This window comes from Pinus tabuliformis, chromosome 7 (genome assembly GCF_031772625.1).
Source record: "Pinus tabuliformis cultivar Carrire ecotype Pingquan chromosome 7, CPIR1, whole genome shotgun sequence".
Lineage (NCBI taxonomy): Eukaryota > Viridiplantae > Streptophyta > Pinopsida > Pinales > Pinaceae > Pinus > Pinus tabuliformis.
In genome coordinates, this window is record NC_142293.1 from 2,033,146,280 (window position 1) to 2,033,171,923 (window position 25,644).

The 25,644-nt window shown below is 39.7% G+C and overlaps 2 pseudogenes; both read right to left on the minus strand.

The window, feature by feature from the left end:
- Positions 1–15,528: 15,528 nt before the first annotated feature.
- LOC149256658 (UBP1-associated protein 2B-like) lies at positions 15,529–16,831 on the minus strand (annotated as a pseudogene).
- Positions 16,832–16,850: 19 nt separating this feature from the next.
- LOC149256659 (ABC transporter D family member 2, chloroplastic pseudogene) lies at positions 16,851–23,419 on the minus strand (annotated as a pseudogene).
- Positions 23,420–25,644: the final 2,225 nt, after the last annotated feature.

Here is a 25,644-nt window from a genome sequence, read left to right on the forward strand (position 1 = left end):
TGTGCATTATCTCAGCTCAGTCAATATGTTGCATGAGAAATAGGATAGACTAGGAGATTTTGGGACTAATGTCGTCTTGTCGTGAGTGAATTCCATTTATAGGTGTTATTATCTTGACATGACAGGATGATGCTAAAGGAGGGTACCAGGGAGATGTTACAAGAAGATATTTGAGAAGCTGAAGACCTAAATAGATCATCAAGGGAAGAGATAAAGGGACACTAGATCACAACAGAAGAAGGAAGATCAAGATCACATGGAACACTCCATATCCTAACCAGCCTCTTGGATAATGAAGTTGACGAACAAGAAAGACCTATCATGGAGATGTAAAGATAGTAGCAAGGAGAAAAGTTTGGCATCGATACACTACAATGAAGTTATATGTCACCATTGCCAAGTCATGGTGACATAATATTGGGAATGTAATATTGTATTTTTTTAAAATGAGAAAATGTAAAATGTGTGGAAGCCCAAGGGTCACACATAGAATGTGAAGAGTCATGTAGAAGATCAAAGTTCTCTTAGGAATTTGAAAAGTCACATGGGAACTCAAAGGTCATGAGGGAAGCTCAAGAGTCACAAGAGAGGTGGAAAGTCACCTCATTTTTTATATATACACCCTCATAGTTTAAGCAAATGTCTTTTCACCTCAGCTTGTTAAGTCCCTATAATACTAGTGATTACCCCATTACTATTGTAGTTGTATCCCTTATTAATATTGTTGTGCCCCTATTGTCCCCATATTGTTATTACTGTGTCCCATAGAATCCCTCTATTGTTATTTTTGTGCCTTTATATTATTATTGTTAGGTCAGCTGGGTTATATTGTGACTCCTTAGACTCCTATATATAGAAAGGAGGTTTTGTCATTTGAATGATAAATGAATCATTCATTTGTGTAATGTAAAGGAGGTTTCCCCCTCGAAGAGACTTAATTCTAAGGCGTTGATCTATCTTTTCTATCTTTTTGTGAGCTAGTTTCATAACATTTGGTATCAGAGATTTTGGATTCTAGGGTTTCGCTACTCCAAATAGGTCATCGTGGAATTTTCGCTATAACTTTTTTCTATGATGTTTTAGAAGAAAAAAAAAACCCATTTGAGATGAAATCCTACTGAACCTCGGATCCGAATTTTAGAGCTTTTAGCGCTATATTTGTGGAGATATGATCTAAGGAACTTGGTCTTTTTGCAGACTCTTGAATTACATTCCAAACAGGTGACCTGGGGAAAATCGTCATAACTTTCTCTCTGAGCATCGGATTGAAATTTTTTCAGAAGGTATAGAAAGAGGACGGACTTTAGTTTCTTTTATATATTTTTCAGAGCCAAAGGTTGAAACAGGGACACGTGGCACATCGTACAAGTTCGCTCTACTGAACTAGTCTATAATCAGGTCACTGTGGGAGATTTGGCATAACTCTTCCTTGGAGAATCCAATTTGGATCAGATTGGTGGCATTGGAAAGAGGACACAAAGGGCTACTGTAGGTCGCAATTTCAAAACTGGATGATCTGAAATTACAAAGATACATCAGAGGCAATATAGAGCTCCTACAAAGTGAAAAAAGGTGTATAGATTTTTTTAAATTCTTGCTTAAGCTTGGTTTGAAAAATTATTTTGAAGGAATTCAAAGGGCATAGTAGAGAATTATTATCGGTAAGTGATGCCCCGAGGAAAGAAAATGTAAACACCTAGTAAGCAACCTGAAAGCTCTAGCATGACTCATGAAGAAGAGGAAGAAATGCTACATGATATATCAAAATTACAAGACCAAGTCTCACAAATGCTAAGAGAAGCTAAGATAAATGGCATGGAAGCTAAGATGGACAATTTGAAGATAGATTTGAACACAAATTTGAAGACAGGCATGGCAGATTTGAAGACAGATTTGACAAATTTTCTACAAGAAATACTTACTAATGGTGAAAGGGTAGTAAAGGAAACTCATGATGCGAACAAAAGAAATGTTAATCATGATTTCATAGACTCTAATGTTGGATTGAAGACCCACCATATTCCAAAAATCGATATGAGGAAGTTTGATGGCAAGGACCCCGCAACATGGATATTACAGATGGAGCAATTTTTTGATCTCAATAATGTGCAAAACACACAAAAGGTACGTATTGCAACTTTATGTTTGGAACCAATTCAGTTTGTATGGCATCAATGGCTTTGCTCTCGTAAACAAATTATCACTTGGGAAAATTTTTATGGAAGAATTGACAACCCATTATGAGGAGACAAAAAGCAACACTTTTTTTAGCCAATTGATAAGTCTCAAACAAAAGGGTTCAATAATGGAACACATTGAGGAGTTCCAAAAATTGAAGATAAGCGTAAAAAATATTCCAGAGGAGCATAGGATTGATGTGTTCATAGGGACTTTAAAGGATAATAACCAACATGATGTTCACCTTTGGGAACCTGATTAATTAGAGAAGGCATTCAGGTTAGCAAGAAAAATGGAAAGCAAAATTATGGCAACCAAGAAGCATACCAATCACAACTATAAAGATGGAAGTGTTGTTGCCCCTAGTCTTCCACAACCTATAAGGTTGACACCACAACAATTGGAAGAAAAAAGAGAAAAAGGGCTTTGTTACAGTTGTGATATAAAATACACTAAAGGTCATAAGTGTGCTGAGAAGAAATTATTCTACATAGATTGTGAAGAGGAAGAAGAAAAGGAGCAAGAAAGGTCAAAAGAAGAGGATATACTCTAGGAACAAAGGCTAGATAAAGAAGAAATGAATCCGACCATATCTTGTAATGCATTGGCTAGACTTACCACTCCTCAAACCATCAAGATAGAAGGACAAATCAAGAAGAAAAAGGTAATAGTATTGATTGATTTAGGAAGTACCCACAATTGTATTCATTGTAAGGTAGCAAAAGAATTGAATTGATTCCTATATCCAAAACCAGAGTGTCAAGTGATGGTTGCAAATGGAGGAACAATAAATTGCTCTAGAAAGTGCCATAATATCAAGCTATCCATGGGAGAATATGTATTGACTAGCCCAATGCTTTCCATTCCAATGGGAAGTGTTGATGTTGTACTAGGAGTCCAATGGCTACAATCCTTGGGTACAATAGCTTTTAACTTTCAAGAACTTTTCATGAAATTTTCTGTGGAAGGAAAGGAAGTTGAATTAAGGGGTATTGCAGGGAAACCGGGAAAGATAATTAGCTCTAACAGTATGACAAAGCTTATAAAAAAGCAACAAAGAGGTGTAATTGCACCATTATGTTCGCTAGATGTTTCCACATCGAAATCGTCTTTTTATCCAGATCTCAAAAGAGTCTTGGACAATCATTCCAAGGTATTTGAGACTCCCAAAGGTCTCCCACCTATTTGTGATCATGATCATGCTATTCATCTGATTCCAGGAAGTGTTCCTCCAAACATCAGGCCGTACAGATATCCCTATGCCCAAAAGAGTGAAATTGAACGTATGGTTGCAGAAATGCTAGAGGCTGGTATAATTCAACCTAGTCAAAGTTCTTTCTTTGCTCCATTAGTATTGGTGCACAAGAAGGATGGATCATGGCGCATGTGTCTAGATTATATGGAGCTCAACAAGCTCACTATTAAAGATAAGTTTCCCATTCCTGTCATTGATGAATTATTGGATGAGTTGCATGGATCAATTTACTTCTCCAAGTTGGATCTTCGTTCAGGATATCATCAAATCAGAATGAAGACTAAAGACATTTCGAAAACAACGTTTAGAACTCATGAGGGTCATTATGAATTTTTGGTCATGCCTTTTGGCCTTACCAATGCACCTTCTACATTTCAAGGTTTGATGAATTCCATTTTCAAACCATTCCTTAGAAAATTTGTGTTAGTATTTTTTGATGATATACTAATCTACAACAAGTCTTGGAACGATCATGTTGACATGTTGACAGGGTGCTACAACTATTGGAGGAGAAACAATTATATGCAAAAAGATCCAAATGTTTCTTTGGAGTACAAGAGGTGGAATATCTGGGTCATATTGTATCTCATGAAGGAGTTAAGGTAGAACCTAGCAAAATTAAAGCCATTAAGGAATGGAAAATCCCCACATCCATAAAGCATCTGCGAGGATTTCTCGGGTTGACAGGGTATTATCGCAAGTTTGTTAAGAATTATGGGAGAATAGCAGCACCTCTAACAAAATTATTGAAGAACGATGCATTTTCATGGACTCCAGAAGCAACAGAGGCCTTCGAACATCTTAAAGAGGCAATGTGCCAAGCACTGGTCTTAGCTACACTGGACTTCACAAAAACCTTTATTGTGGAATGTGATGCTTCAGGAAATGGAATTGGTGTTGTTTTAATTCAAGATGAAAGACCCGTTGCTTTTGAAAGTCGTCCAATCAAGGGAAAGTTTTTACACAAAGCTATTTGTGAGAAGGAAATGTTGGCAATACTACATGCACTTAAGAAATGGCGACCCTACCTAATGGGAAGACACTTCAAGGTAAAAACAGATCATGATAGCCTTAAATACTTTTTAGAACAAAGATTATCCTCTGAAGAGCAACAAAAGTGGGTCACAAAGATGTTGGGTTATGACTTTGAAATCATCTACAAAAAAGGGAAGCAAAATGTGGTGGTAGATGCACTCTCAAGAAAGGATGAGGATGTGGAAGCATTGTTGTGGGCCATTTCTATTATCCAACCATATTGGATAAACGAAGCAAGGGAGGAATGGAAGAATGATGAAGAAGTGTGGGCACTTATTCAAAAGTTACAACAAGATTCCAGTACATCTGATACATTTAGCTGGTAAAATGATTCGTTATGGTACAAACATCGCTTATACTTCTGTAAGAATTCCAAACTTAAGCAAAATATTCTTATGGAATTGCACACTTCTCCCTTAGGAGGGCACTCAGGATTTTTAAAAACTTACCACAGGGTTAAGAAGGAATTTTTTTGGGATGGCCTTAAATCGGATATTCAAAATTTTGTGGCAGAATGTTTGGTTTGCCAACAAAATAAAGTTGAAAAAATTAAGACCCCAGGTCTATTACAACCTTTATCCATTCCAAGCCAACATTGGGAGGAGGTTTCAATGGATTTTATCACAGGTTTACCCAAGTCTGAGGGAAAGAGTGTCATCATGGTGGTAGTTGACATACTTACCAAGTATGCACACTTTTGTGCATTATCACATCCATTTAAACCCAGTACAGTTTCTACTGCATTTATGGAAACAATTCAAAAGCTACATGGAAACCCAAAGATTATTGTAAGTGACAGAGATCCCATTTTCACTGGAAATTTTTGGACAAAATTATTTTCTTGTCTCGGTACTAAGTTAGCTCATAGCTCATCTTATCATCCTCAATTTGATGGGAAAACTGAGATAGTAAACAAATGTTTGGAAGGATATCTTCGTTGCTTTGTATCTGATAAACAGACACAATGGGTCAAATGGTTTCCTCTAGTTGAATGGTGGTACAACACTTCCTTCCATACAACAACAAAAATGACCCCATTTATGGCACTTTATGGATATCAGCCACCATCCATCACATCATATTTAAGAGAAAATTCTAAGGTTCAAGTAGTGGAACATCACATTGAGCATCAACAACAAGTCCTCCAACTCTTAAAGGATAACCTCGTGTTCGCGCAGAATAGAATGAAACAACAGGCAGATCAACATCACAGCGAAACAAGTTTTGATGTAGGTGATTGGGTATTCCTACGGCTACAACCATATAAACAAACGTCCCTCAAACAAGCTAAGAAGGATAATAAATTATCACCAAAGTATTATGGTCCGTACAAGGTGTTGCAAAAGATTGGTACTATGGCATACAAATTGGAGCTTCCTGCAGCTTCTCGAGTGCACCCAGTTTTCCATGTTTGATGTTTAAAGAAAGTTATAGGCGACAAGCTCCCAGTTCAAACAATATTGCCAAAACTTGATGAGGAAGGAAAAATTATATTGGAACCAGAAGCAGTCACAGAAATAAGAACTTGACAGCTACTAAATCGATCAATTTTGGAGTATCTCATCAAGTGGAAGAACTTATCTGTTGAAGTTTCCACATGGGAGGATGAGAATTTTATACAGAAGCATCCAGAACTACTCAAGCATTGAGGACAACACTTTTTTGAAGGAGAGGGGCATGTTAGGTCCCTATAATACTAGTGATTACCCCATTACTATTGTAGTTGTATCCCTTATTAATATTGTTGTGCCCCTATTGTCCCCATATTGTTATTACTGTGCCCCATAGAATCCCTCTATTGTTATTTTTGTGCCTTTATATTATTAATGTTAGGTTAGTTGGGTTATATTGTGACTCCTTAGACTCATATATATAGAAAGGAGGTTTTGTCATTTGAATGATAAAGGAATCATTCATTTGTGTAATGTAAAGGAGGTTGCCCCCTCGAAGAGGCTGAATTCTAAGGCGTTGATCTATCTTTTCTATCTTTTTCTGAGCCGGTTTCATAACACAACTTCTCAAGCTAAGCATAGGAGAGAAGATTAGTTTTTTGAGAAGCAAGTAGTGGCTTAAAGTTTCGCTATTGCAACTAGTGTTTTATCATTGTAATGGTGTATCTTGGGACTTTCACTTTATAATTCAAAGTTCTTGGAGCCAACACACTTGCATGAATGTGTAGTGAATGATTGTAAGACTATTCTTTGATTATTTACAATGTATGTTTATGTTTCTACATACCAATGAAAATGAACTATTTCATTGGCTTTAGTAAGCATATTTCAACTGTGTCTCTTGTTTTCATGATCGTTATTTCTTTGTGAACCATTTCGCAAGATAACTAAAGATTATTTCAGATGTATGCGTGTGTCTTTATTAGGATAGTACTATTAGTTTTCTCTTAAAGACTCACTTCCCCTCTCTTTCCCTGAAAGAACCATTATACACATTGCAATTGATACATCACAAGGCTAACATACTTGTTCATCTCGAAAGTATATGCGTTCTCTCTTGTGTTGTTTATTGCATCCAAGGAAAATCATTAAGGATATGGCAGTCGAGCCTACTCCCCGGATGGGCGTCATGCGCCAAATGGTGTGAGGTCTAATAGGGACTTCATATCAGGAGACCCCCTTCATTGTTGATGGCATCTAGTACCGTCAACAATTATTGTGCTAGAAGAAGGGCAGTCTTTTTATGGCTGATAATTCATCACATTCACATAAAGAACCTTTTGTGCAAGGTAGAAATTTCTTGTTTCCAACTCTAACTCATATATCCAAGAAAGAAGAGTAGTCTCATCAAATTTTGGACTGTGCTTACGAAGTCACTTACGAGAAACTTCGGACACTTCGGCCCATTACCCGTCATTTGCTAGAGCTCTTGGATTACTTCTTGTCACATTCGTTCTTCCTTATAAGCAAACAAGGAAAGATACAACCCATTCTGGTGTGTTGTCTCTTCAGTGGAAGAATTGGTTAATGCAACCTTTGAAGATTTATCTTACTCTCTTCAAGGAACTTATCATCGAGGGGATCTTCCAACACCTATTGGGGGGAAGCTAGAAGGAGATGGGGAGGATTTTCATTTTGTTTATGAAGAACAGCCGAGAGATTACGAACAATCGAATAATATTTATAATTTGAACAGTGAATGAGAAGACTCTTTAGAATTAGAGTCGAGAGGAGGAAGAGAATGAAGACATGGTCAATGACCAATTGGATTGGATAGCCCAAGGGTATCTTGCTCTTTCAAGAAATCTACATCGCTCACCAAAGCACCCAGAAAAGTTTCTTACAAAGTATGATCCTAATAAGAAAGTGAAGACTGAAGATCACATTGATGATTTCTACTTGCATCTAAGAATGTCAGAGGTACGTTTTGATGATGTTGCTTGTAGATTATTTCCTTACACCCTAGAAGGTAGAGCACTAGTTTAGTACCATAGCCTTCCGCGTAATTCAATCCATAATTGGAGGAAGTTTAAAAAGTTATATTAGAAAAGTTTTTTGATGATAAAACTAATAGCATGAAGATTTCCACAGTTATTCATATTTGTAGAAAATTTTCGGATGAAACTGGGTATAGGATTAATATTTTGTCCAACATTTCAGGTGGACCCTCCGCCCATCATCAAGAGCTAGAGAATATTGAATGATAGCATGTGAGTGTTGGTTAGCCTTAAATAGAAAAGAAATGAATTAGTTGTTAGGGAAAAATAATGAAATTATTCAAAATAGTCGTTAAGAAGTCAAAAAGCGGGAAATAAGTAAGGACATTAATTAATAATAATAATTTTAAAAAGATTTTAATAAATAATAAAATATTTTTAATTTAAAGATCATCATAATTAAGTTTAAAATCAAAGTCAAACAAAATTATATTGGATTAAAATTTGACAACAAAAATAATAATAAAAATATAGATATCAAAGAAAAAATAATAATAATACTAATAGTAATAATTATCAAATTAATAATAAGAATAATATCATTAATCAATTAAATAATAAAAGGGATGAAAAATAAAAATAAAAATAAATTATTAACAATAATTAATGGAGATATTTTGTATTATATATATATATATATATATATATATATATATATATATATATATATATATAGAGAGAGAGAGAGAGAGAGAGAGAGAGAGAGAGAGAGAGAGAGAAAAAGAGAGAGATAAAATAAAAATGGCTTGGAGGATGGAGTCGTGGACGGGAACCCTGGCGCGACCGCAACCTGACACAGGGTAGGGCCTCTGCAGTACAACTGGTACACGCCTTCGCTAGACTAGGCCCGTTCCCAGCAGGTGCTTGGCTCCACTTCGTTACACTCCTCCTGTTCAATACACGCCTTCCTTACTCCCCACGACCGTGACTAAAACCCTACCGTTTATCGGATATTCGTAGCTGTTGGTCCCCTCCTGTGACGGTTACTCCGGAAAACAGTGGCAGCTGGCGTAACCCCTGGGGAAACAATGGAGACCGACCTAATAGACTACTCTGAGGACCCCCTCGAAGGTATATCCATTTTCGGCAGGCACACCAGCTCTGAGGTTTTCTTCCCTTTCAGCAGAGAATTAACTGAAGTCATTGCTCTGCTTCCGCCACTCACGGGTCCATCCAGTGCGGTCATCGATCTGCCTAAAGTGTCATCCTCTTGGCCACCCTCCGACATTCCTCCCCTAACGTCGATCTCCCAAAATTTCGTAGCTAGGAACACAAGCCCTGATCCAGCAGTTGGTTCTTCCGGACTCTCATCCCTCCAACCCTTTGTCGCCTCGCATTACCCCTCACAGTCTCACCAGGGAGTGTCTCCGCCCCTTCTAACTCCCATCATCTCAACCTCAGCTCTTGTTCCCCCCTCTGGCTGCTACATGAATGCCCCCCCTCTCCCAAACACCTTCCTTGCTGGCCCTGACCTAACTCCCCCAAACCCTAACCCTAACCCTAATTTCGACAGAGCTCAAGGGTGTGCAGAAGCTGCAGAGCCGAGACTTGGAAAGAGGCTAAGGTGTGTTAAACCCAAGGCGCAAGAGGTTTTCATTGACTGGGAGGAGGACTTCCAATGGCAAGATACCATGGACATGGCTGCGACAGTCTTAGTGGGCAGAGTTAGGGGACGAAATTACTCTGCGGCAAGACTAAAGCAATGGGTCGCAAAAATATGGGGCCAACATCTGGCTGATCTGCCTTTCGTACAAACCTTTGTCCGTGGTTGGTTTGCTCTACGTTTTGCGTGAGCAGAACATACAAATTGGGTATTATCCTCCTTCTGGAATATTGAGCAGGCCCTGATATTGCTAAGGAGGTGGAGTCCACTCTTTGACCCAGACAGAGAACAGCTTGGGGCTGGGCCAATTTGGGTTCGTCTCCCCGGATTGCCACTCCATTTCTGGACTGAGGACATCTTCAAGAGAATTGGGAACTCCCTGGGCACATTCTTAGATTATGATAGGTGATACCTCTCCACTGAGGTTATGGCTTACGCACAGAACCTAGTACATTTAAACATTAGAGGAGGGCTGCAGGAGCAAGTCACCCTGCATTGGAGGAATTACAATCGTACCTAGATCCTTGACTATGAGGGGGTCCCCTTTCGGTGTAGACGATGCCATAGAGTTGGTCACCTCTACAAAGATTTCCCTCTTCTAGGGAAATCAAAGACTGGGAACACAGGGAAGTCATCTCCCACAATGAAAGCTCAGACACAGGTGGATCACTCGGAGGAGGCAGAGCATATAGACATTGAAGCAACTGGATCCAAGCCGGCCTCGACAACACCGAAGAAGCATGGGAAAACACCTCTCCAGCCTCCTTCATCTCCACTGACTAGGTCAAAGGAAACCGTTGGAGCTGCACTATCTTCGGGTATGTCAAATTCTAATCCTTGCTCTGCAACATTTACTATTTCTTCGGCATATAATGATAAAGCTATGGGACCACAGCAGAGCCCTGTTACCTTGCAATCCCACCCCAATCACCTTGAATGTCCCCTGATTCCCCCTCCGCCTACTATATCATGTACCCCCCCTTCTTTTCCAGAGGAGGTGCCATCTGATTTGAAACTTGGAATTGATCCCATCCCCCATCGATACCACCTTCACTCACATTCTCAGTTTTGGCACCAGATGTTATAGGCATTGGACTAGTACCTTCCCCCACCTCTTCGAAACTACCTCGTGATAGACCATCCTCCATGTCGAAAGCTAAACAACAGGCAGGGATGGAGATTGCCACGTGGATACAACTTACTCTTGACAGCGTTCTTAGAGCACAGAATCCCCTGGAGCCGTCTCCACCATGTAGGTCCTTTATTTCAATTGCAGAGGGATTTCTAGTCCTGAGAAAAAACTAGCATTGTGAAGGCTCCTCCAGACTGAGCCAACCAATATAGTCTTCCTACAAGAAACCCTGGGTGTTGCCGATGCTATTTCCCCTCTCCTGGAATCCATGCTTCCTGGATGGCATTTTCAATCCATAGATGTAAATGGCTGCTCTAGTGGCATTGCCCTAGGATATAATCCACGCTCGATAAAGTTGATCAGCACCTGGGGTGGCATTGGATTTATAGGGGCGGATACCTTCTCTATTGAACTGGGAATTGATATCAAATTGATAAATGTCTATGGACCCTGCCACTATTGAGAGGACTTCTAGGAGAATCTTCTGACATCCAATATCCTACAATCAGATAATATCATTCTGGGTGGAGACCTTAACTTCTCTCTTGGTTTTTCTGAGTCATGGGGGCACCATGCCCAAGTCGATCCTCTATCAGCCTTCTTCGAACACCTCCTAGAAACCCACAGTTTCATCGACATCCCCTTTGCAAAGTTAGTCCCGACTTGGAGGAATAGAAGATGTGGGGAGAATAGTCTTTCCAGAAGGCTCAATCGCTTCCTCATCAAGGAGCGATTCCTGGAGAGAGGATATACATATCGCCAGTGGGTTGGATCGAGAGGATTATTAGACCACTTGCCAATATACCTTGATATTCGGGGAGATATAAGTAAACCACGAGCCCCCTTCAAATTCAACTCCACCTGGTTGAAGGATAATTCCTATATCTGCCTTGTCACATACTTTTGGAAGGCCCACCCACCTACTAATAGAAGGAACATGACTGATGGTTTCGTTGACAACCTAAAAGAACTGAAGAAGCTATCAAAGATTTGGGCTCATAACAAGAGGATACAAGAAGAAAAAAATCTAAGAGACATTGAATTAGAAATTGCTGATATGGAGGATGAAAGTGGGGGACTCTTCCCATCAAATGATCATAGGGATGAGCTCACCGCCTTAATAACCAAGAGGGGAAACATCCTTAAAGAAAGGGAGGAAACTTGGAGATTGAGAAGCAAAGCAATATGGCTGAAGGAGGGAGATGACAACTCAAAATTCTTCCATAAATTTGCAAATGGAAGAAAGGCAATCAACACTATCTGGAAACTGAAAAATGAGCAGGGTATTGTGGTGGACACCTTCCCTCATTTGGCCACTCTCGCCACCTCACATTTCAAACAGGTCTATCAGGCTCCTCCCAATTCCACCCTAGTAGAGGTCATAAGAGTAGCACAACTTTTCCCTCGGTTCGTCGATCAGGAGGATGCTATGGATCTGAATATAGAAGTCACTCTTGGGGAACTGGAGGCCACCCTGAAATGGTTTAAGAGAGACAAGAGCCCCGGTCCAGATGGCTGGTCAGTGGAGTTTTATTTGGATTTTTTTGATATCCTAGGATAAGATTTACTCAAGGTCATCGAGGAATGCAAGATATCTGGGCAAATGCATGGGGCCATCAATTCCACTTTCATCGCCCTCATCCCCAAATTAGGCAATCCGTTAACTTTCAATGGTTTCCGGCCCATATCGATGTGCAACTGCATATACAAAATTATCTCCAAAATCATTGCAAATTGCCTCCGTCCCATTCTTTTCATCCACATCTCCTCAGAACAATTTGCCTTCCTGCAAGATCGACAGATACATGAAGCTATAGGAACGACCCAGGAAGTATTGCACTCAGTACAGACAAAGAAGATCAAAGGTATGATTCTCAAATCTGATCTATCTAAGGCATTTGATCGGGTAAGCTGGTTATATATCAGAATGCTCCTAACACATTTAGGATTTCCTGTGGGAGTTATAAAATGGATAATGTGCTGCATCACTAATATATCCTTTAGTGTCTTGATAAATGGTGTTGCTTCTCCTTTCTTTCACTCTGAAATAGGACTTAGGCAAGGATGTCACTTATCACCCCTACTCTTCCTATTGGTTATGGAAGGGCTCAGTAGACTAATTAAGGATATGCACCTTAGAGGCAGGATCATAGGAATTAGGATCAGGGATAGATGAACAATAACACACCTCCTCTTTGTGGATGATATGTTAATCTTCCTTAATGGGGGATTAGGAGATCTGACTACTATACAACACTCTATCAACCTATTCCAAACTGCAACTGGCATGACTATTAATAACTCAAAATCCACCATTACTGTATCTGACTGCTCCCCACATGAGATCCAGTTCGCACTACAAAGGTTTCCTTTCACCCTGTTACAGCTGGAAGAAGGCCTTTGGTACCTGGGATACAGGCTGAAGCCGCTCGGCTACAAAATAGTTGATTGGACATGGTTGATCTCTAAACTAGAAAGGAGACTTAATATATGGTATCACAAGTATCTCTCCAGAGCCAGAAGACTAGTGCTTATCAAAGTTGTTCTTGAGGCCACCCCGATATACTGGATGTCACTAGCTTGGATCCCAAGCGACATCCTTACAAGAATACAAAATCTTTGTAATGCCCTACTTAATCTTATCATGCAAATCTTACTAGTGTTTAAATTACCTTAAAATATTGACTTATAATTATCAAGAAATATTGGTACATACCTACATTAGCGAAACTATAAATTTATTACTGATATAAATTTTGTTATTAATCAATTCCCAACTTAACCCATCAAATTTAAATCTTGATAGGATATGTTTTCCTTCCATTTATTCCAATTTAAATATCCACATCCCCAAAATGTCCTCTCAAATTTACTTGGGAGAAGACATGGTCCTCTCCAATTGATTACCAAATTAAATATTCATATTTCATCCCCAAAATGTCCTCTCAAATTTACTTGGGAGAAGACATGGTCCTCTCCAATTAATTACCAAATTATATATTCATATCTCATCCCCAAAATGTCCTCTCAAATTTACTTAGGAGAAGACATGTTCCTCTCCAATTAATTACCAAATTAAATATTCATATCTCATCCCCAAAATGTCCTCTCAAATTTACTAGGGAGAAGATAAGTCCAATGTAAGGATGAGGGGGTAGTTATGACATTAATGATAGGTGGTTGAGGTGGAGAAGAGAAGGAGGCATAAAAGGGGAAGGATGATGGGAGGAGAGGGGATCCTTGGTTTTGGTTTTGTTTTGGTTGTGGTTTTGGAGGATTTGTTTTGAGAGGAAGGTGGAGAAGAGAGAAGGGAGAGAAGGTGAGTATTGTTTATCTTGGACACACTACATCTTGTTGGACTTGGGCTTAGAGGGCTAGGGAACCTGTGGAGGTTTCCTGGTCTAGGAAACACTTCCTAGTTGGTTGGGAGGTGTTGCATAAAATATTGTCACCATGACATTCTGCAATCAGTGTGAGTCTATCACCACTCATACTTTCCTCCTATGCAAGTCTTAAGCCTCAGCTCTTCATGTAAAGCCTTGAAAAATGAGAGAAAGTTCTTGAAAATCTCCAAAACTCTGGTTCAGCACTTTCTCTTAGCATTACCTACGGTCTCACACCCCCTGGTCATGTTCCCTGCGGACCTGCACACTCCTTTTCTGTGTAATGGGTGCGGACCCCTGTAAAAGTAAAAAAGGCGCAAGTACATTCTTAAAAACTCACTTTGGTTTGTTTCTGGAAGCTTCTAGAGGGAATCTTGAGGTGGTTAGTTCGCTCCTTTGAGATTCATGCATCCCATAACTAAAAGAGCTAACCCCTTGATGTGAGGAGCTTATCCCTTTGAAGGTGGACCTGGTAACTTCCTTCCTCTGCACTATAAAATGAGGCATTGGGCTGGTTACTAAGGAGGTTGAAAGCTGAATATTTTTGAGGGTAAATGCTGTTGGAATTTAAACTTCCTAATTGAGCTTGAGAGGAGAGATTACATACCTTTTGACCTCATTGGGAAGAGTGTGAAGCTTTTCAAAGTAGAGGAGATTCTTGTTTGGACCCTGGGAGGAGCTTGTACAACATCAAGGCACCAAGGTTGTAAAGTTCTTCTTTGTTTAAAGTTAATACAATCAAGTTTATTTTTCTCAATAAGCTGTCTCTTATGGTTTATTTCATCTATTTCTTGATCACCATGATGAAAATGATTTATTATATTGGCTATGCAGGTGTTATTTGATGTGTGCTTGTTTGTGTTTGCAGGTTCTCAAAAGGAAACTCATTTGGACGGTCGAAGCGTGGCTGCCACAAACTAGCGTTGGACTTAAGGTAGGGTCTAAAACACCTCTTGGTTTTTATTTATAAATCACAATATTTAGAGAAAGGTAGAATTTGCTTGTTTTTCTTGTCGCTAGATATCTGTAGATACTAGGGAGATCGGTCTTGTCCGCAAGAACGATTTATCTGGCCGACAGGAGGTAAATCTAGTCGGTAGTCAAGAGGAGCATCCCAGCAGGATCAAGAGCTCAGGGGCATCTAAACAAGGCTACCAGAACAGGTATTCCTTTGTTTATAGATTACTCATGTAAGTTATTGAAATGAAATGCTTACTATTTAATTGTGGGAAATAAATTTTAAATGGTAAATTATCATCGATTAAATGTTTAGTTAGAAATAAGTTATTTCTCGTTTTATTCTATTTAAAATTAGAGAAATATAGTTTTGTTGGAGGACCCTAGGATGGAGCCTCACACGTGGTATCAGAGCTAGTTTCAAAATCTGGACCCAAAACCCACTAGACCCAAATCTCCGCTAAAAGAGTTTATAACCCTCAAAGTTACTTGTAAGCATTTTATTGTAAAATTATGCGGAACTGATTTCATTTAAGACTAAATTAATGATTTTTTTTTAATTTCTACCGGCAATTTAGAACTTCTTTTATCACTACCATGTGTGTCCTTAACTGCATCGCCCCTTCCAACACCGCCATGCTGAGACCCATAAGCCCCAAGCTCGGGTGCACTCCATACGACCCTACCGATCCAAGCGGGCTCTAAACAAATTGCGAAAATGCAGCCACTTGTGACAACAAAGATGGATTGAATGACGATACCAAGGCAGGATTAACAGACATAAAAAGCAAGTGATCTAGCCCAAGAAAGTTCTGGTTCTGACCAGTGAAAATAGCATTAAAACGCCTGACTGAACTCGGAAGCACCGCCCTAATTAAAAGGCAATGTGCTGCCAAGAACACGGTGTGCTTCCATGGCCGATCTGAGAATCGAAACCGCACCATGGGTCAGAGCAAGGTCATTGGGGTCCAGAGAGCCGGTAACAGGGGTATGCATGTTCCTCTGCTTGCTACCTTCTGCTGCCCGCTTGCAGTTCATGGCATGACCTTCTACAGTTTTGTTCGGCTCCTCCAAAGCCTTCTTAGCACCCTCAACAGTCTTGTAAATGAAAGCGCAAAGCCTCTGGACATTCCCGTCAGTTTATCAAACCCTAAGGGCCCTTCCTCGATTACGCCGTAATTCAAAAAAAAGTTTAGCAATTTCTCCACCGGCATATCGGCCGGAACATTGCTCACATAGATTTTCCGCCCAGTGGTCTCGGTGGGAGGGTGCACTGGCACCGGGCCAACGGAAACCATCTGGCAAGCAGTCATCCTGCTATCAATTTTCTTGCTAGGCTCCTTCAGGGATTTCTGCGCACCTTCCATGTGTTTAAAGGTCACGAATCTGTAACCCTTGGATTTCCCAGTTCCCTTGTCCACGATGACAGTGCATTCTTCCAGCTCGCTGTATTGGGAGAAAATGGACTTCAAAGCCTCCGACGTAGTGTCCCAGCCGAGACTGCGGACAAAGATTTTTCTGTGCGTCGGATCCTTGTTGACATGTTTTCAAATATTTTCTACAAGTTGAGGGTCTTTCTTGGCGTTCTCAGAAATGATGTCCATCAGCTGCTCTTTGCTGAGAGGCTCCAATAGCTTCTTCATGTATTCTTCATCTTCCTTGACTTCGGCTTTGGTGCTACAATCGGCTTCAGAGTAATACCACGACTTTCTGCAAGCTTCTGTAATGACCCAATTACTCGTAGAAGTGTCTCTGAACAAACATAAATAATGTCATACATGCCTGCTTCTAGCTCATCCAGAGAGGAGAATCAACTTCACTGCAGTACCATCAACGCCATGACCAGTTAAGGAAAACATTTATGCAACTGACTTTGTCAAATATGTCTTATCTTGATCAATGGTTTCAAGTATCCAGTTACGCTCAAATGTATCAAATGCATGATTCTCCAACCGTAGAATTTGCTTGTGATAATTGCGTAGAGTTCTTCTATGCCCGACGCTTATATATGTTATTCCTGTAGCTGCAATTTATTTGTACAGACTAACCTCATTAGCTTCAGCTAGCGCGCTTGTAGACTCATCCAACAGAGCAAGTTCTGGTTGTGCAAGTAGCAACCAAGCAAATGCGAGTCGTTGGAGTCCAAACCATTGTAGCGTGTGATTAGATGATCAAGACATACATCCTTCAATACCCCAACAAGCTCATCTTCATTTGGAATAGGTTTAAGTGTTGGACATAGATTGTCATTGATGTCAATATGGCAATATTCAAGGAGTAGACAGAGCCAAGAGGAGCACACAAAGTTATCGGAGCCAAGAGGAGGAGACAGAGCCACCAGAAGAACAAACAGCGCAAAGAGTAGATAACCATCGGAGCAACAGAGGAACAAGCAGAGCCATCAGAGCAACAGAGGATGCAAACAGCCATCGCAGGAAGCAGACAGAGCCATTAGAGGAGAATATATATATATATATATATAGATATATACACAGGGTTAAAGGAAACAATGGAGCAATATATATATATGCAGGGTTAAAGGAGTGGAGAATATATATATGAATAGGCAAATGCATTATCGGAGGAGAAAACCCTATAGATATGCGTTTAACGCAAACGAAGGCCATAGCATACATATTACAAATATACTATCGGAGGCGGAGCAGTATATTATATTGGCGAGTTCATTAAGTGTCACACCCAAAACCTCCGATTGCGATAAGGTATGTGGACCCGATGGTCCTATTATATCGCACCCTATTGTTATGACGCATCTGCGGTAATTGCAATGAATAAAGAGTGGTCACCCCCGAACGTGTGATTGCGATTATAACACAGACCCGATGGTCCGACTATAACATAAATTAATGCTAGATCGCATCCGCTAGAGGATTGGCCCATTGGCCATCAACGATGTCATGGGGTCGATGTATAAAGGACCCCCAGAAGTCTTGAACGCAGATTGCGATTGCAAGTGCGGACCTGCTATGGAATTGTGTTATGGTTGAATGCTATATCGCATCCGCCCATCGCAACAATACACAAAGGAATTACACTCTCCCAAGCGCCGATTGCGATGTAAGTCACGGACTCGATGGTCCGATTGCAACATGGTCCAATGTAATATCGCATCCGCTGTGTCACTAGTCTCGAAGGGATGTTAAATCCGCCGATTGCGATGGAGCTATGGACCCGATACAGGAATAGAAGCGGGTAAACTAAATTTGAAATCCGCCATTAGTGTTTCTCGCCTGTTTTTCATATATTTTCCTGTGTAACCATGTTTTTGCTTGTGCGGTGGTTTTAAGCCGAAAGGCTTACGATGGCTGTGTCCGATGGTTTTAGAAGGCTGAACATCAGGTAAATGGGGTGATTCATGGCAAAATCGATTGCGATTGGACATGGCTATCCGTTAAATGAAGCTGAACTCTGTGCATGCCCACAATCATTGTTAAAGGAGCGTTGTTACAGTCGTAACCAGTGAGATGTGTTCTCTGTGGATTATTTGGCACTCTCTTATGAATTAACATGTCCTGTGAGCACGATGAGACAGAGGAAGCTACAGCGACAGACAAGCCAGTGGTGAGGAAGCTGAAGCAGGCAAGGAGGAAGCCAAAGAGCCAACGAGTAAGCGGAAACGAATGGACAAAGGCATGAGAATGTATAAAATAGTAAAAATAGAGAACTGTTGGTGATGTTGTTGTGGTGAAGGACCAGAGTGTGAGGTAGTAGAAGCAACAGAGGCAAAAGAGGCTGTAGAAGCAGCGGAGGCTGTAGAGGCAGCAGAAGCAGCAAAGGCAGGAGAGTAGGAGTGAGAGAACCTCAACTGAATAGAGTGTAGCAGCATACCAATTTATACCAAGGTTGGGTTGGAGCCCAAGAGGTTGGAGCCTCAGAACTGAACATGACTAAAGTCATTAGGGGTAGGTGCTCCTAAGTGTAGATCCACTGCAAAACATAGTTGGTGCTTTGGAGGTTGGAGCCTCACTGAAGTCCAAGTTGGAGCTTGGAATTATTCACAATAAGATATATACTTATATTGTATTTATTTTATTACACTGTCTTGAGTTTTTAATAAAAGCATTAATTCCAGTAGTTGATTTTTGTGTTCTGTGTATACATATACATATCTATATATGCTTATGGCAATCACTAGGACAATTAAAAAAAAAAAAGGAAGTAAGAAATACTGATTCACCCCCCTCTCAATATTTCCAACAATTAGTATCGGAGCAGGCTTCTTCATACTAGCCTAACAGCTTGAAGAAGGATCCGCAGCCATGATGAGAAATCACGAAGCATCAGGAAGACCTCCTTTGTTCGATGGCACTAACTTTGGTTTTTGGAAGAAAAGAATGACCTACTACTTAATATCCCTTGGACCTGAAGTCTGGAATTTTGTTCAAAATGAATACCAAATGACTTCCACTCTTCCAACAGACCCAGACGAGAGGAAAGCCTACATCGCAAGTGCAAAGGCCTTGAACTCCATCACTAGTGGAATCACTGATTCCGAGTTTACAAAAGTCATGCGCTGTATGTCGCCAAAGAAATGTGGGAGAAGCTAGTTGGCTTGTACAATGGAGACTCAAAAGTAAAAAGGGCAAAGCTTCAAACTAACAGAAGACAATTTGAAAGTTTGAGGATGGAAGATGAAGAAGATATTACAACATACCTCCTCTGAGTAGCTGAAGTGGTAAATTCCCTGAAAGGATTGGATGAAAAAATTGAAGAAAGTACCATTGTTCAAAAGGTATTAAGGTCTCTTCTAGACAGATTTGACTCCAAAATAAGCGCTATAGAAGAAGCAAAGGATCTAGATACCCTGAAAATGGATGAACTCCATGGAATTCTCACTGCTTATGAAATGAGGAAAGGTGGCCCAAGCTCCAAAGATGCAACATTCAAGGCCTCAAAGTCAAAGAAGGGGAAAGAAAGGAATGACTATAGTGATGAGTCAGATGTGGAATCCGAATTGGCTCAATTTGTACGAAAGTTGAAGAGAGAATCTAAGCTTAAAGGCAAGTATCCTCTTATTTGTTTTAAATGTGGTAAAATAGGTCATTATGCAGCAAAATGTCCTCATAAACATGATAATGATGATGAAGGAAATTCTAAAAGAATGGCACACAAAAAGAAAGGGTTCAATAAGAAAAACTTCTTCTCCAAGAAAGATGAGTCTGATGAGGATGAGTTTATGGTCATCAAAAATAAATCAAATGAGGAAAGTGATCATGATGAAAGCCAAGAAACATTATTCATGGCACTTGCAGATGATGATGACTCAGGGCTGGAAGGAAATATAGATGAACTGTTAATAAGCACCATTGAAGAAAATGAGAAACTACGAAACAAAATCATTTCTCTTAAAGTGGAAAACGAGGAAATAAGAAGGAGAGAAGATCTCTTGGAAGCAAAGCTTAAAGAGAAAGAAGAGACTTGTGAAGAACGAGAGGCCGAAATAGTGTCTCTAAGAAAGGAGTTGGAGCAAATTAAAAAGGGTTGTAAAAGCTCTCAAATACTTGAGACTATTCTGAAAAATCAAAAACCTCAACATGACAAGTCTGGAATAGGTTTCAAAGGAGAATCCTCAAGCACTAAGAATAGTGCGAAAAGCTATGCCGATGCACTTTCTTGCAATCCAAAAGATGAAAAAGTATGCTATCAAAAGTGCATCCCAGATACCAAGAATGAAGAGAGAATTACTCCAAAGAAGAATGTGGAGTCGAATCATGGACACTACAGTAAATACAAACCTGTACTCCACTAAGGGCCCATCGCAAATCCAAAGAACGAGGGAGGAGTAATTCCTAGGAAGGAAATCGACTCAAACTGTGGTTGCTTCAACAAGTACAAAACCATCTTTCTTGGACACTGCTTTCACTATAAAAACTTCGGTCATCAAGCCAGACATTGTATGGCTCGCAGAAGTGAAAAGACAAAGCTAAAGGACCGAATAATCAACTCATATGCCCCCAAAAGGCAGGGAAAAATCAAAACCTTCAATTCATTTGATCCCTTGACCAAATTTGATCTGATTTGCTCTTTCTGCTACAATAATGGACATTATGAACACGACTGCCCACTCAAAGGAAGAAAGACGAGTAGCAAGAACTCCAGCATGGACAAATGCGGTCTGGCTCTATATGCTCAAAATAATGGAAACCAGTGGTTTGTAGATAGTGGGTGCTCCAGACACATGACAGGAGACAGAAGGAAGTTTGTCTCACTTAGCAAAAAGGAAGGGAATGTGTCCTTTGGAAGCGAATCTAGCAAAATTGTAGGAAAAGGAACAACTAATCTGATCAATGGAAAAGGAAAAGTTCAAGATGCTCTGCTAGTTGACGGACTCAAACACAACCTCTTGAGTGTCGGCCAAATCTGTGATCAAGGACATAAGGTTGTTTTCAGCACCAAAGACTGTGAAATAGGGAACTCTGCCTCAGGGAAACTTGTGGAAAAATGGGTGAGAACATCAGACAACATTTACATTTTGAACACGATTCAAGAAAATAAATGCTACTTGAGTCAGACAGATGAGAGTAGGTTGTGGCACAAGCGACTTGGACATACAAGCTTCAAAAATCTGATCAATATGAGCAAGATCAAAGCTGTACGAGACATCCCAAGGCTGTTCAAACCAAATCAAGGAGTATGTGATCCATGTCAACATGGAAAGCAGACCAGAACCATCCACAAGACAAAGGAACTGTGTACGTCAAAGCCCTTGGAGATCATCCATGCTGATGTGTGTGGGCCAACTAGAAATTAAGCACCCCTCTTAGTATTTCCAACAATAAGTTCACATTGTGTGTTTGTCAATCTCGAACTTTTCAATGAAAATGGTAGAGAATATGATTCTGACACGACAATAAGATCTTCAATCCACGTAGGATAAAGCAGCTGCTGGTGCAGTGTTCCTAAAACCATGTAAGGCATTGGAGGAAGGAAAAATATTGCCCCAGAACTTCCTTTTGTTCCATCTACGAGTTGGTGTTCTTTGTCTTCTGTATGATAGTTTGTTCCATTCACTAGGCCATCATTGTTAATTGCTCCTTGTAAAATAGATCTATCAGATCCTTTATTGCTCTGTTTTATATGGAATCTAATAGTGCCTTTACCAGAACACCATATACCAGCAATAGCTCTCAACAGTGACGTTTTTCCACTTCCACTTGGACCCATTATCAGTAAGTGATCTCCTTTAGTGACCACCAATGACAAGTCTTCAATAAGAGTCATGGTGTACTGTGGTGTTTGTAATGTTAAATGTTCAATTTCCAAAAGTTTTGGACAAACTTCAAAAGTATCTGCTCCATTACATTCCGAAGCAGTTCCATAAAACTGATCAACCTTCAAGAAAGCTATCTTTGGTTTGGAGTCTTCTATCAATAGACTATTTCTTTGATCCAAAATATCACTGAACTCACCTAACCGATCAATGACAGCTGAGAAAGCACTGATAGCCTGAAACTGGTATACAATTAGTGAGAAGTCGCCCAAGACATGATTGAAAGCGAAGTAAGACTGATTGATCACTCCAAATTTGATTTTGCCAGAGAAATACATGGGAGCCACAACAGTTGCAGGTAAAATTTGAATTAGGTATCGGTATCCACTGGTGAAGAAGTCCAAGTTCCGTGATGAAATCAATAATTGAGTTAAATTCTCAAAAGCTTGTTTGAAGCGTTGGAGAAGCAGCTGCATCTCATTCTCTTCACCTCCATAGAAAGCAATTGACTCTGCATTTTCTCGGATGTGCACTAGCCCATAACGAAAATCTGCCTCTCTTTTTTTTTCTTGCATGAAGTTTAGGTTTACAAGTCCCTTCCTGCAAGGACACTGATGGTTGTTTCCCTGAGTGAATAAACAATGAGCACCACAAACAAAGGTGGATAAATTCCAAACAGTATGTTGCTGAATGATATCAAGTCTACTGCTGCCGTAAACAATGTTAATGCAAATGAAAGAGAAGTCCCGGTGAAAGAACTGAGGTCATCAACAATCCTCTGATCTGGGTTATCCATGATTGATTGTGATTGGGTCTTATAGAAAGTTTGGTTCTCAAAATAGCTGCCCAAATAGTATCTTTCCATCCATGCCCGCCATCTCAGTCCAAGTGTTTCCCTTCCATAATCTCTCAGTACAAAGACCTACAAGGGTGCAACAATTTGCTCACTGGAACTCCTCCAGCAAAAGCTCTGAGGTAATACAGAAGTTTTTTTGTGAACTGCTCCTGATCTTTGCTTGCAAGGGCATTATAAAAATCACGCCCAAGAAAATTGAATCCCACACTGATTCTTGTAGTGGCTAGGGTGAGAGAAAATACACCAACGAGTTGTAATCTAGCCTGAACTTTATCCTCTGAGGTCCAATATGGAATGGAAACCTTCCAAAACCTATTGATAAGCAATGATGGGCTCAACATTCTTCGCCTCCACAAACATTCGCCTCAACATTCTCCGCTTCAACAAGAAATGCACCAAAACATAAACTGGATGGATGCTTTGAGTTGGTTTCCACTCATTTGGCTGAACCCCAAAATCTCTTAAAAGTTGAATAATCCTCTCCTGATCTGCATGATTGAAAATGCATCTAGTAATCCATTCAATTACAGGTTCCATCAAGCGGACATACATCCATTTTTCATGATAAGACTTCATCATTTTTGGTACCTAGATTTCCTGAAAGAACCCTTTGAAATAGTGTGATATAATCACTAAGTCCTGTGATGAGAAAACCCTTTTTTCATAAGGAATCAATGCTTGTGCACAACGAGCCAAGTACAAATGATCAAATGCAGAGGCTAAGGGATCTGCTAACCCTCTAATCATCAAACTCAATCGTTGGCAAACATTCAACGGATTCTCATCCAAAAATGTCGAGAACGGAAAATAGCCACTTCCAAGTATATTCGAGGAAGTAGTTCTCGAATAGAACCAATCTTGTAAAACCAATTGCTACACGTTTCTTTAGCCTCACGCGGAACATCGATGCATGTAAATCCCTCAGGTAAAATTCGTATGATATTTCCCTCATCATCAAATTCTGCCTTTCTCTTGATACACTTCTTGAAAAAGAGTGGAAACAAACTGAAAAATATGGACACTGTATGTGCTGAGCACAGACACAATCCTGGAGATAGTGAAGGAAGTGAGAATGAAGATGGTAGTGTAGATGGTGCAGATGAGGACTTCTTACGAAAGGTTACGATTGGAGAGTCGAAACAAGTAAAACAATGCTCCAAATAAGATCTTCACTCTAGCAATAAGGATACCAGTGTTATGTCCTGAGATTATAAGAAATTGAGATCCAGGAATGAGGATGAAGGGGATGATGCATTTCTGACCAAAAAGAGGCCAATTGAAGATGGGGACACTGAAGCTACAAGTTGGCAACAAGAATTTTGAAAAAAAGAGGGGGAAACTTAAGATCAATATCAATAAGCTTGTTGGCCAGCATTTTGTCTCTGATGAGGAAGAACAGACAACAGGTACATGTTTATTTCTTTATAATAGAAACTGGAGAATTTATATTATAAAGGGCTGCAACATTGTTGAACAGTGAAGTGTACATAGAGATAGCTTTTATGAATTTCCAAGAAAACTAAATAGACATAATATGCCAAAAATAGAGTTTTTGAGTACCTTTGTAGTTATAGCCTTCCAAAAACATTTTGGTTGGTATATATCCTATAAAAAAGAAAAAGAAAAAAAAGGACGTTTAATATTATTATTGAATGACAAATCCATATTGATAAATGAACAACTCAGTTACTCACAAAACATTAACTACAAAGACATTGACTGAATTGAATTAGGCTTTAGTGTGGTCTCAGGATCATGATAGCGCTAAAGCAAAGTCATCATTGTATTTTCTCTTTGGCCTCTTTCATCTTTTTGTTAAAATGTATTATATATACTCTTCCAATTGCTACAACAGCAACATCGCATTCAACTGTAAATAGCTTTTCAGTGTTCACCTCCTCTTGTGTTTGAGGCAACCCCAAAACAGAGTCCATGGTAACATCAACCCATGGTTTATTCAACACAGGCAAAGGCTTATGCAAACTAGTGCTTTACTATCCTCTGCAATTTAACAAATCTTGTGAGCAACAATAAGTTACTCACATCTCTCATTGTGGCCAATGAAACCTTCAACTCACTTAACTGAATGCTTTATTTTGCCAAAAACTTCCTCTCAACCCACTTGAATCCAATTTTTGGATCAATTTCTCTCTCATTGATCTAGCCAGAATACATAATTGTTTATCTTTAGACAAAAATCCATCCACCAACAAATATTCTTCAAAACTGCTTCTAGTGTTTAATTGGTTGGTAAGATTCGAAACCCTTTTTCCAAAATATGCATAATTCACGTAATCCTTTTCTATTACATTCAAGCCAATTGTCTAGCATAAGGCAAAATCCATCCACCAACAAATATTCTCCAAAAGTGCTTCTAGTTGTGCCTCTTCAATTACATTAAAGCCCATGGTTCAGTTTGCATAGTTATAATTAAATGGCAACCCTACTTAAAGTTTCCACAGCAACATTGCATTGCTTATTATATGTTGAATAACAAAAGTGACAATCTGAAATAATGGGAACCAATTGCCATGTCCATGTTATAATTTTTCTCGGGAATTTATAT